Source organism: Talpa europaea, assembly GCF_964194135.1.
Source record: "Talpa europaea genome assembly, chromosome: 7".
Lineage (NCBI taxonomy): Eukaryota > Metazoa > Chordata > Mammalia > Eulipotyphla > Talpidae > Talpa > Talpa europaea.
The window spans coordinates 66,278,296-66,291,798 of record NC_140074.1 but is presented as its reverse complement, the minus strand read 5'-3'; the positions used below and the strand labels follow the sequence as shown (position 1 = coordinate 66,291,798).

The window sequence follows — 13,503 nt, the reverse complement described above, 5'->3', positions numbered from 1 at the left end:
TATAAAGAGGAAAATTGTCCTAATTTTATTTCTGGTTGTTTGTTGCTTGTATATAGAAATAAAATTGATTTTGTATATTAATATTGTAACTTGTTACCTTAATGAAATTATTTGCCCTTTAAGTTCATTTTTTGTAGATTGTGTTTGATTTTCCATATACAAGATCATGTTATCTACAAATAGAGATAGTTTCACATTTTGTTGTACTATCTGGATGAACTTTATTTCTTGTTCTTGCCTAATTGCCCTATCTGGAACTTACAGTGAAATGTTGAATAGAAATGGAGAAAGCAGACATCCTTGTCTTGTTTCTGATCTTAGGGGTAGAATTTTCAGACTGTTACTCTTATGTATGATGCTAGCTATAGATATTGTATAGATACCCTTTTTCAGGTTGGGGAAGTTCTCTTCTATTCATAGTTTCTTGAGTGCTTTTCTACCATGAAAGGACACTACTAGGTTTTGTGTCTATTGAGATGATCATGTGATGTTTGTCCTTTTTTCTATGAATACAATATATTACAGCAATTGATTTTAATATGCTAAATCAATCTTGCTTTCATAGGGTAGCTCTCACTTGGCCATAGTGGATAATTCTTTTTATATGTGGCTGGATTTTGTTAGGATTTTGTTGTGTCTATATTTATGTGGGATATTAGGCTTTAGTTTTCTCTCGTGGTGCCTTTGTTTTTGTATCAGGGTACTACTGGCCTCATACAATTAGTTGGCAGTGTTCCTAACTCCGTTATTTTGTTTGGAAGAGCTTGTGAAGGATTGGCATTAATTGGTGTTGATATATGGTAGAAGTCACCAGTGAAGATATCTGGTGACTCACTGTTTTATACAGGAAGTAAAAAATGCAGGGTTCTGTGGGGAAGGATCTCACTCAAGTTCACACTGTCAATCAAAAGCAAAGCCAGGGCAGCCCCAGGTTCATACCCAGTAGCTGAATGTCTTTCATTCTTATTGTTACTGAAGCAGGTATTATTGTCACTGTGTAACCTGAGGAAACAAGCTCTCAGATGCTATGCCTCTTGCCTTCACACCCAGTGCTGAGCTGGAGATCTAACCCAACCTTAGGAAAAACAATGGTAGATACTGTATTCTAGATGTTGTGTGTGGCATTTCATTCTTCCATCAATCTTGTGAGGCAAAAACTGGTGACTCCATTTGGCAGATAAGCAAACTGAAGCTCTCAGAGGAAAACAGGAACCGAACAGAGCCATGACACAAACTCAGTCCTTCAGACTCCAAGTGCAGGTCTTGTTCCTACTCCCCACCCCACTCTTCACCCGTGGGAAAGCACAGCTCACATATGAGGTGAAGACTGAGCTCAGTTCAAGTAGATAAGAACCATCCTGCCCATAGTGTTTCTTCATTTAATGCCCAAGGGTAATTCCAAGTTGGCGATCTCTGTTTGGCTTCCTCTTCTCTCAACTTGGCTTTGGCAAAATGCAATCTCAAAAGGCACTGTGAAAGAAGAGAAAGAATTTGGGGTCAGACATGGAGAGAGAAGCAACGTCAGTGTTGGAAGAGGCTGATGGGCGATGGTGTTCCTATACTAAGATCTTGTGCTTGTCAAAAGTTGGGAACATGGAGTTCATCCTCCTAATAAAATCTAATCTCCTCTGAACTGTGACTCAAGACCCAGTTGGGACCAATGAACACCCAATAATTCTATCTATTTGGAAACAGCCCTGGACTTTGAGTTAGGAGACTTATACTGGGGTCTGGCTGAACTACCTATCTGTACAGCCTTGGGAAAGTCAATTCAAATTTCCATGGCTCACTTACCTCCTTGTAAAAATGGATTAATAACACATACCCCTTAGGCAATTGTGCAGAGAACAGAAGACAACAGCATAAAACCACCAAGTCTGGGGCAGAGTTGGTGGCCAGGAAATGTGTGTGGAATCTCTCAATATCTGTCATGACCACTCAGTCCTCACAGCATCCCTGTGGGATTATCCAAAGATACCTGGGGCCCAAAGAGCTCAAATAATCTCACCATAGCCACATAGCTAGTTAATGGCAAACCATGTTCTCTCAATTCAACATGCTTCCAAGTTCTGTCTTCCTACAAAAACATTCCTATGATTGAGGTCATTCAAAAATTACTGTTCTTATCTGGATTTCAGAGACACTGCTCAGTATACAATAAGGATGTGAGAAAAAGGCCACAATTTGCTTTAACATATTCAGGAATACAAGATGAAGTGGAATAAATGGGCATGGCAAGGCTAATTCATTCCTTGACATGAAACCATAAACTTAATCTGGATCTGCTTTACCTTGGATATTCTCCAACTAAGAACTATGGTCAGCCTGCCCCCTGAGAAAAAAAAAAAAAAAGAAGAAGAAGAGGGAAAAAAGGAGGATGAGAAAGGGAAGGGACACAGAAAATGGAGAAAGAGAACTATTGTCAAAGCCAACTCAAGGCTAACCTGCATTTTTCTTTCAAGAGGAGTCAGTTTCTGCTTGATAGACAAATGAATAAGCTCACACAGGCCATTGACATCATATTTGTATATTAAAATCCCTCGGCCTCTTCACTTCTTTAGGGATTTCCAGAAGAGAGGGCAATGATTGTCCCATTGTTTCATAGGAGAAAATGAGATTCTGGTAGGTGATGCATACCTCAGTTTGCAGGTGGCCCTTCATTGCAAGATCAAGGCATAGTCCACTGTTTTGTAAGAAGAAAGGACACACCTGAAGCAGATATAGGGACAAGAGGAAGTCTTACTGGAGTTCTCGTGGCACTGTATCCATTTCTTGTTCACTGGGCCATCTCCCAGTTCTTGTGAGCTCTTAGAGAGCAAAGACCACACTGCCCTGCATGTGTTTATCTCTTGCTAGGCAGTGCCAGGCACCTAGTTGGTAGCCCACTGGTGGCAGACACTCAGAATGGAGTGACTGTGATCATAATACTCATGACTCACTCAAGTACTGGAGATACACTCAATACGATTGCTTTGTAAAGCAAGTTATATTGATTTAATTTTAAACGTCAGTCCTCTCATCATCCATTTCTGAGTTCTGCTCTTCTTGGCACTATGAATTTTGGGGTAATGCTCACATCCCATTGAATTTGGGAGAGGGTGCTTGGCTAGGCAGAACAGTGGATGTCTAGCACAGATTCCAGATTGTTGTTGCCTCTGCCTGAGGTTAGTACCACCGTTGGTTTCCAGACTTGGCCTGCCCCCAGAGTTCGCTTTGCTGGCTCTCCCTTCCCCTGATTCTTTACCTGTTAGCTCATGCAGCTGGAGGGGTTGAAGGGAGTGCAAGTGGGGGGAGCTGTTTGGAGTCTAACCACACACTGCCTCCCTCACCTTTGTCCGAGGCAGGGCCTCCCAATCACACCTCAGACTGGGTTGTTTTGAAAGCAGAAACCAGAACCGGAGTCCTTAATACCATGACCCTCTCTCTGTGCTGGGCACAGGAATTAAATATTTATGTTGGCAGAAAGCATGGGTTGTCAGTCTGAGTCGGGAGATAAGTAGGTTGGTTTTGGTGCTGGGGAGCGGGTGGGCTGCATGAGGAACAGAGGAGGTTCCATGGCAGCCCCCAGCTGCTCATTTTCAAGCCTGAATGTGATGCTCCTGGTGTATAAGAGAACAGAGATATTTGCCCAGTAGACCTGCACCTTGCTGAGGAAACTCTGCACATCTGAATTGTGACAGACAGTTGAGACCCCTCTTGCCCAATGCCCTCAGGCTGGCACCCTCCCCCCAGGGTAGAGCATGGTTGGACTTGCCCAGAGTCACACACTGCTCATTCTGGAGTTGCCCCAGATCTTCAGCAGGCAGTTGTGACATTTAGACCTGGGATCAGCAGAGCTGTGTGACCTCGACCAAGTCGTCTGAATTCACTGCATCTATTTGTAAAATGGGAGTGATGTCTAACTGTGGGATAAAACAAAATAAAGTAGGCCAATGATTTTATGCTAGGTACTGTCATAGCTGTAGATCAGGGTCAGCAAACTTTTCTCTAGAGGCCCAGCTAGTAAATATTTTAAGCTTTGTGGGCCATGTGGTCTCTGTTGCAGTGACTTAACTGCAGGACTGTCATGTGAAAGTATCCCCAGAAGATACATTTTAAGAAAAGGAGTGTGACCATGTTCCATTAAAAATTTATTTATGAAAACATGCAGCAGACCAGACTTGACTGATGGGCTGGAGTTTGCTGACCCGCTCCCAGAGCCTTGGAAGTTGTTCCAGTTGCTATTGATGACATAGCAAATGACCCCATAATTTAGTGGCTTCAAACAACCATTAGATTATGCTCATGGATTCTGTGGGTTGGAGCCTGGGCTGGTATCACAGGAACACCAGGACTGCTGAAATGCCTAACATGTCCTCTCTTTGTGGTCTGGCTGTTTTATACCAGGGTGGCCTCCAAGTAGTCAGATATCTCATGTGGATCCTCAAGGCGCCAAGTGACAACATCTCTATGAGCACCATGGATGCTGTGTTGCCTTTTATGACCCAAACTCAAAAATCGTATTGCGTTCTTCCACTACACTCCATTAGTCAAAGTACTTATGGACCCACCCACATTCAAGGTGAAGGGACATAGACTCCCTGCTGGTCAATGGGAGCAATGTCAAAGCACTGGAGGGAGGGGGCTTATTTTGAAGCCATTGTAGAAGAGATTCATAATTTAAATACACACGTACAACACACACAGCGAATAACAGCGAATGCTTACTTAGCATGTGCAAGGTCCTGTTGTGACAGCTTTGTTCCTCCACCATCCCTTTGGTGGACTAGGAACACTGAAGAACAGAGAGATCATAAAGAGAGTAAGTTGTGGAACCAACATTTGAACTCAGGTAATTGCAATCCAAAGTCCCTTCCAACCACAACACATCCTGTTCATTGTGGCGAGGAGACCAGGCATGTGCTTTCTGCTGCTGGAGCAGAACTGGACCAGGAACCCAGGTCTTTGGACTGCCAGTTGTCTAGTGGTTATCCAGCCAACACCCAATTACAGACATCATCACACACCTTCTCTGGGTCCAGAATGTTCTGGGTGTCTTGGATAGTCCAAGGCTACAGGCAGGGATTTCTCAATTGATTCAGAAGATTCCTCACATCTGGATGGGGAGGTTGAATTCTCGTTAGATTTTTCACAAGCTCATGAGATGGAATCTTTGTTCCCGTTGACAGATCAGGAGACCATATCTCAGCAGTTAAGCCACTGCCTGCCCCCTAGCTGGCGGGGTCCAGAATTAAAGCCAGAGCAGTCGGGGGTGCAGGCCCATGCTCTTGGCATAGACCCCAGCATAGGGTGATTGGGCATGGATATCAGCAACTTCTCCAGTCCGAAGATTCTTCAGTGCCTAGGATTTCAGATCAAGCCTGACCCTCAGAGGTTTCGCTGGTCTAGTTCCCTGGCTGTGCAGACAGGTGACTGAGGCCCAGAGTGGGGCCATCCCACTGATCAGACCCAGCTTCAGCTGTGGCTGGTGTTTTTCCCACCACCCCCAACTGCCACACTATGCTGGGAATGGCAGGGAGGGAGTGATGGTAGTTGGGGGTGAATTAACGGGAAGTTGTTTGCCAAAGCTGTGTGGGGGAAGGAACATTTTACAAGACCAGGGCCTCTGGCCTGGAAACATCTGTTTCCCTTCAAATCAGCGAGGAGACTTTTGCCTCCCCAGAATGCCTAAATCATGCGGCGGCTGGGGAAGAGCAGGCGTTGGCCTGGAGACTTCAAACACATTCTCCCGTACTCTCGGGGACCTGGCCCTGACGCGCCTCTGGAGCTCTGTCCCTGCTCTTACCCCCTGTCAGACCCGTGACAAGCTCTCACCGCCAATTAACTTCTCGGTTTCATTCTCTCACCCCTGCTGGGAGGGGGCCTGGGGGTCTTGGATGAGACCAGCATCAGCTTCCTCTCCACCCATCCCCCTCTGATCTCCACTGGTAGGAGGGGAAGTGGGAGCCAGGCATGGCATCATGATACTGCTACTTACATGATAATGCCAACAACTGTGCTCCCCCAGCGCTGGCCCGGACCAGGCCTCACAGTGTACACTTGTGCATCATACCTCATTTTAGTCTAACAACTACCCTGGGTTGTGATATTGTGACTCGAGTTTATAGGCAAGTGCACTGAAAGCAAGGCCTTACACAGTCAATAAATGGGAAACCAGAATTTCAAACCAAATGGCCTAATTCCAGAGCCAGGCTTTTAACCATTCTGCTACTCTACTTCCTCGAATGACTTTAATCATCTTTTATTTACTGTATCTTTTTATTAATTTTTGAGTTGAGGTGCCATTGGTTGACAATGCTTTATCAATTTCAGGAGTACAGCTACAAACCTTGCTAAATATATATACCCCCCCACCCCCCACTGTCCTTCCAATTGACCCCCCTCCTTGTTCCTCCCACCCCTCTCCCCTCCCCGTCTGGTAACCACCATCATCTTTTCAGTGTCTTAGGGTGTGCTTTTTGTTTTGTTTTGATTTTTGTTTGCTTTGTTGCTTTATATTGCACATGAGAGTGAAATCATCCAGAATTGTTTTTCTCTTTTTCGTTAGCATAGTTCCATCCATGTTGTTGCAAGCAGCAAGATTTCCTTTGCTTTTTAATAGCCAAATAGTATTCCATCATGTATAGGTCTCGCATCTTTGTTCACTCAGCCACAACCGCACTTGGGCTGTTTCCGTATCTGCACTTGTTATTTCTAGTGCTCCAGTAAACATAGGGGCCCATCTATCTTTTCAAATTAGTGTTTTTATATTCTTCAGACGCATACCCAGAGGTGGGATGGCTGGATCATATGAGGTTTCCATTCTTAATTTCTGGGGGAGCCTCCATGCTGTTTTCCATAGTGGCTGCACCAGTTTACATTCCCACCAACCGTGCATGAGGATTTCTTTTTCTCCACACCCTCATCAAACGCTGTTGTTTCTCATCTTTTCTTTGCTTTACAGAGAAGGAAACGGATTCTAGATAAGCGCTCTACTGCCTCATAGCTGATAGAGTCATTCATTCTGTAATTTGGGCCCTTCATTCTGAAAAGTGCTGGGCACTTCATGGTTTGGGTGTTTGAGCAGTAGATGTAGATGGAGAGAGTCACGTTCCATCTTGAAGATCCTCCCATGCAGGCGGGTGAGAGAGAAGTGAGTGGGCACTGACCCCGTCGTGCCATGTGTCCTGTGACCAGGCACTAAGCAGGGAGACTGTTCAGGGGTCAGAACAGTCTCGGCAGAGCAGATGTGTTTGATTGATACTCCAAGGATGAGGTGGAGAGGGTCACCACGTGGAGAAGGGGAGGAATTACCCAGCCAGAGGAGGCAGCGTTTGCAAAGGCAAAGAGGTGGATTCTATGTTCTGGAATCATTAGTGATTGGCTGTGGGTGTGCGATGAAATTAAATAGGAAATGAAAATCAGTGAACGAGGCTGGATCTGTGGACAGAGGCACAATGACATAGTCTTGTTAAAGAATGAGCACCAAAGGGCCACACTGGGGGTTCCAAGGTCAGGATTTTGGGCTTTGTCTTGAGGATGACAAAGAGACATTGAAAATTACTATGCATTTGAGTAGTCACTCCCAAGGCAACTTCTCATACATGAGAATCCCGGAGGATTCCAGAATGATGTTCAGTGTGGTGCCTGGGCCATACTGCAGTGAACCGGCAAGAGCTCTTAACTCTTAGCAATTAGTCTTTGGCAAAGCTTAGACTCGAACTCAAGTTCTGGGCCACCTGGGCCCATGTGCTTTCCTTTGCAGCTAGGTTTGGATCAAGGGTTTGAGCCTGGAGCTTCAGGTTCCTAACAGCCCACTTCATCCTTGGAACCACCTCTTTGATAACTGTACCCCTGGGTACAGTTGAACCTAAGTCAGCTTGTTGTGCAAGAAGCGGGATGGTGTACAAAGGAACATTGCAGGAGGGGCCAGAAACGACAGTGTCTTTGCTCTGAACTTGGCAATAGGTCCTTGTGCAAGTTTCTTCCTCCTCTGGACCTCAGTTTCCCTGCCTGAAAAATGAGGATGTGGAATTTGGTAATGGATCAAATTATCAATGGACCTCAACAGGTGAAGAGATGGAAGATCCCTTCGTGATTCCTCAATAAGCCCCATTCTGACTGTTCACTCTCTACCCGTCTCCCTCATTTTCACTCTGCCCTGTGGTTGTTCATGTGTGTTTCAGTCTCCCTTGCCCTCCCTCCCTTTTCTATATTAGGGGCCTCCATTTTCTTCCCCTCACAACGAGCCCCTCCAGGTCCTGCCTGGTCCCCTTAACAACTTGCAGATGTGTCTCTGGAACAGTTCTACAATTACAGCTGAGACAGGCAGAAAGCGCATGGCCTTGTGACTTTTGACCCAGGCCTGTGAGGTTGACATCTTCCTTTTTCTCCACCACTCTGCCCCCACCAGCAGGGTGGCCTGAGGCTTCCTCCATACAAGGTCTCCACTGACACATTGGGTTACTCAATGCCACAAATTGAAGCTGCCTTTTAGGGAGCAAAGATTGAATGAGGCCTCATATCACTGAGTCTTGATCCCCCAACTTGTGTGTAATTACGGATATGGATAATTTCTCCCTGTTTTACAGGTGTGGAGACTGAATTATGGAAAAGGTAAAATGACTTAATATTCAATCAGCAATTGAAGAAAGCAAAGATTCTAACTATATTTTATCACTTGAAAACTAAGATCTCTCTTTTTTTATTTCAAATTTTTATTCTTATCCCCTCCCCTTATTTTTGGATGTTATACAGTACCAACCTGGTTGTTTTTTTCCAAATTATGTTTATTGAGGCACAGTAGGTTTGCATCTTTGTATCTGCTAAGGGGCTTACACATTCAAACCTCTACAAATGTATACCTTAACACCCTGTCCACCACCAGTGCCCCCACAATCCTCTACCATGTGCCTTTGGGCCCCTTTGCTTCCCCAGTGCCACTGTACCACTCTCCCACTCTCCCACTCACCTAACTTTTGCAGCTAGATGTCAAGAATTTATTATTGGTTTGCTTTTGACTCACTTTTTGTTATGTTTCTCTATACTCGACATATAAGTGAGACTGTCTTGTATTTGTTTTTCTCCTTCTGACTTATTTCACTTAGCATTGTCCTTTCAATTCCATGCATGTTGTTGCAAATGACAGGAGCTCATCCTTTTTTATAGCTGAGTAATACTCCATTGTGTGTGTGAGAGCGTGCATGCACGTATACCAAACTTTACTGATCTATTCCTCTGTTCTTAGGCATTTAGGCTGTTCCTAGAACTTAACTATTGTAAATAGAGTTGCAATGAATATAGGAGTGCATATATCCACCTGATTTGGATGTTTTTGCATTTTTCAGTTAGATACCTAGGAGTATAATTGCTGGGCCATATGGTAGATCCATTTTTAAAATATTGATATATCTAGATACTATTTCCATGGGCCGTGAACTGTGTACTTATACCACCAACACATAGAGTTCCTTTTTCTTCACATCCTCACCAACACTTGTTATTTCTGGACTTTTTGATGTGGGTTTCTTCCCCAGGAAGCCATTATTCGTGTTGCTTGGCTAAGCGGAGAGGTGTCTCTGGACTCGGCTGGTGGAAGAAATGTATTGCAGAGCACCATGGAAACACAAATGGGAAAGTAGTGCAGTGTTACAAAATAATCCAATTTTTTGTGTTCTGAAGCTCATTCACATAGTCCATTGTAACCTTCCTATTTCCCTCAATTGAAATGCATCTCCTCTTCTACTCCAAGCATTTTTTCAATGCTCCAATGTGTATATGGTCTATATCAAAATCTGCAATTTTCAAGCCACCGCTCATGCATCCTCCCCATGAACCTTGAGCCAGCCATGCACAGTCTCTACAATAATCCCCATTTCATGGATGCAGAAACTGAGGTTGAGAAATGAAATGTGATGTGCTCAAGAGCATTCATGTACTCAAATATTTACCGAGTGCCTACTTAAACCTAGTTTGTGGTAAGTGCCTCCGCTGAGCCACAGGTTAGGGTCTGGCTCTACCTCTGCCACTTTCTAAATGAGCTGTGGTGTGGGTCGTGTGTACCTACATGATGGTCCCCAATACTGTCCTGACCTCTCTGCTTTACTGCTTGCTTAGTCTCACTTCGTAGACTTTCTTTGTGAATTGGCTTCAAGTTCCTCTACATAACCTCCCAATCATAACTCTCCATGCACAGTACTGATATTTCACACTGACCTGTGAATGAGGCAGCAGCCTCCCTCTCACAGATACTGACAGGTGATGTGACTTGAACAAGGACAGAAAGAAAAGGAGTAGAACGATAGTGTGAAACCAGCCCTGCTCCCTCCTCTGTCACCCACTCCTTCCCTTGACCAGGATATAGGAAGCTGTAGCCCTGGGCTCCACTCCCAGTGCTGAGATCTGTCAGGAGAGGAACCATCAGAGCTGCTGTTCTTACATCACAGGAAGAAGCAAAAAGTCTCAGCAAGCAGATGAGTTGATTGGTTTCTGTGTGGAGATGGCACCAAAGTACCCCACATTTGGCTTCTGATGACACATGTTAGGTAGAGCGAGGGCCACACTTCCCAATACTTCCCATCACTCCAAGACAGTGAGTGAAAAATAAAAGTTGCGATTAGATTTGGCAATATTGTATAGTGTGTGATTAAGAACATAATCTTTGGATTCAGGCAGACTTAAATTCTTGTCCTTGTTACTTATTTAATTTGTAGTAATAGCTCAGCTGCTTGACCTCCTTGGAACCAATGTCCTTATCGATAAAATGCAAACTGTAGTATCCAATTTATGTGGCATTAGGAGTATTTGGAATAACTCATGTAAAGGACCCAATACATATGAACACATTAGATGGTGGCCATGCCTGTCATTGCTCCCAGGCAATGCACTGGGGCATTATCACACTGGAACTAACAATTCTGCAAGGAGGCTCTTTTTATCCCCTGTCATATATGGGGAGACTGAGGATCAGAGAGAATAATATACTAGCCCAAGGTCATACAGCCTGAGAACAGCAGTGCCAAGATTTGAACGATACCCTTTAGACCACAAGGTTCCTTCTGCCTCCCCATATCATGCCCCTGGGGCTCTGGGTGACCTGATCCCTGCTTGGCCCCTCACCATAGCACCCTTTTCAGCAGGCTGGTGGGAAAATTCAGTACTGACATCCCCACAGTGCAAGAGGTGTGCCCATGGTCTGTCATGGGTCTAGTGGCTGTGTTCCCAAGAGAGGCAAAGAATATGGGGTATATATGCTCATAGGGCTTAATGCCAGCCTGGCTCATGACATGATAAACACAGACCTGGCATGATCTATTGGTGAATTCTTTTGTGCCACAAGAATACCACCTACCTACTTCTTGCTATTTCAACTGGGGAAGGAAAGGCAGGGTATTGATGATGTGCTACCTTAGCTACAATGGAACTTGGGGTCTCTATCAAGGAATGAGCTGGAAGCATATTAGAGTGGCATGAATACTTTTCACATTTCTAGAAAGAGAAAATGTATTGTTTTAAGGAGATTTTTCACATATGGAGACACAGCTGGTCTTTTCTCCAGAAAGTTACTGGCTTCTGATTACTGTGACCTTCTACCAAGAAGTTCTGATATATGGTACTTATTATGAAAACAACCTTTGAGGCATTAGGTCATGAGATATAAAGCTGGGAAGGCCCATGTAGGAATTACCGTGTTCAGATGCTCTAATCTAGTGAGTGGTAGAAACCAGAGCAGCAATGCAGCATCTGAGAGCAGACTAGGGGCCTTAGAGGAACTGTGGCACATGCCATGGCTCTTTTATTTTCTAATTGTGACTTTGAACAAATTGCCTAATTTCTTCCTCTCCTGAAAGATGGAGATCATGAGAGGTGATTGTAGCAGGTTTTCATAAGATTAGGATAGTATGTGAAATAGTACTCTCTCAACATAGAATCAGGCAAGTAGCTACTAGAATTTTATTTGTACAGAGTTGATATCCATATACCTTCCACCAGAAGACAGTAGCCAACAGTGATTGAGGCCATGCGCTTTGGATTCAAGTAAACCTAGGCTTAAATCAGCATGCCCAGCGATTGCTGTGTGATCCTGGGCAAGCAACTTCCCTTCTCTGAGCCTCATGTATAAAATAAAAAGTAAAAGTAATTATCTTCTAGGATTGTTTGGGGGAATTAATGGCTACAACACAGGGGGAATGATTTAGCTTCAGTGCTTAATACACCTTAGAACCTTCGCATATACTAATTAATTTGTCCAACCAACTTACGTTTATTAGGTGGCCGATATCTATGGTTCATCAGTGCTCACCATTCTACATCTTGGGAATCACAGTATCCTGCCTGTTGTGTAACTTGAGGTCAGTTAAGATGTTGGGGAAGGAGGAAAGGAAACAGAACCCCTGGGACCACTGTCTTTTCTTGACACAGAGAAACTTCTTCCTACACCATGTTATTGCCTCTTCCCTAGAAGTCTGGTAAAAGAGGATGGTATGACAGACAGGAATTCAGATGTTCAGCCTATCTATTCAGACTGTTCCTGGCCTCCAAGTCTCACCTCTTGAGAATATACTCATTCCTTACACTTTCTCCAAACCACAGAGCTTGGAGATCTGCAGACTTGAAGGGTCAGTGATTCCCCTGAAGATCAGCCAGACAACAAGACTGGTCTAGTAAGAACCATGTGCCCTGAATTGGACCTGAGGCCAACAGGTCTGTGGTTTACCAGTTCTCCTTTCCTAATGTTTCACAGGCTGTCTACTCTCCCCCTCCCCTCCTCCCCCCAGTACAGCCTGGATCTTCAGGTGACATCACAGAAAGGTGGAGCTATGCTTTGTCCTTGGAATAAACTCCCAGCCCTCTTCCTGCTATGGCCCTTGAGGGTCCCCCTGACTTTTCACCTCTTCTCACATTACTACAGCTACACAGCTATCTGTTCTTCAACAGTCTGGGATCCTTCTCTCTCCAGGGCCTTTGCACTTACTGTGCTACCTGCCTGGAAGGTTTGCCCTAGGTCTTCCACCCATTATCTGGTTCCTTCTCATCATTTAGGTCTCAACTCAAGCCTCTCCATAGGAAGAACTTTGTGGACAAACCTTTCTAACACACCCACACATCTTCTCTACGTTCATCTTTTGCATAATGTCCTGTTAGCCCCTCCTTCACATTTACCATTATCTAATTTTCGGTTCACCTTTTGGTTAGCTTTATGTAAGCGGAGACCTTGATTTTCTTATTCCTCTTTATTACCTTAGCATCTAACATCATGTCTGACCTATAGCTAATGCTGTATAAGCATGTATGAAATGAATGAAGGCAGGAACATATAAATAAGTGCATGCAGTCATGCAAGATACCATTAGGATTCATTTCTCAAACCCTGGACTCAGATGACTGTTCCATAGTAACTCTGAAACCACAAAGTCTCAGACTCCTGAGTGGTGAAATACAAGTGCTAGAGCTCCCTGCCTTCTAGGCTTGCTAACTTGTAAATGAAGAGATTAAGCGCAAGATGTTTAGCAGGCAGTTGATGGT

At 44.4% G+C, this 13,503-nt stretch overlaps 1 protein-coding gene across 5 annotated transcripts in view; it reads left to right on the top strand.

Moving 5' to 3' along the window:
- Window positions 1-13,503, top strand: part of ASTN2 (astrotactin 2) — a gene marked incomplete at both ends in the record, with an annotated part of 818,546 nt that overhangs the window by 789,191 nt on the left and 15,852 nt on the right. The gene's annotated exons all lie outside the window — the stretch shown is intronic.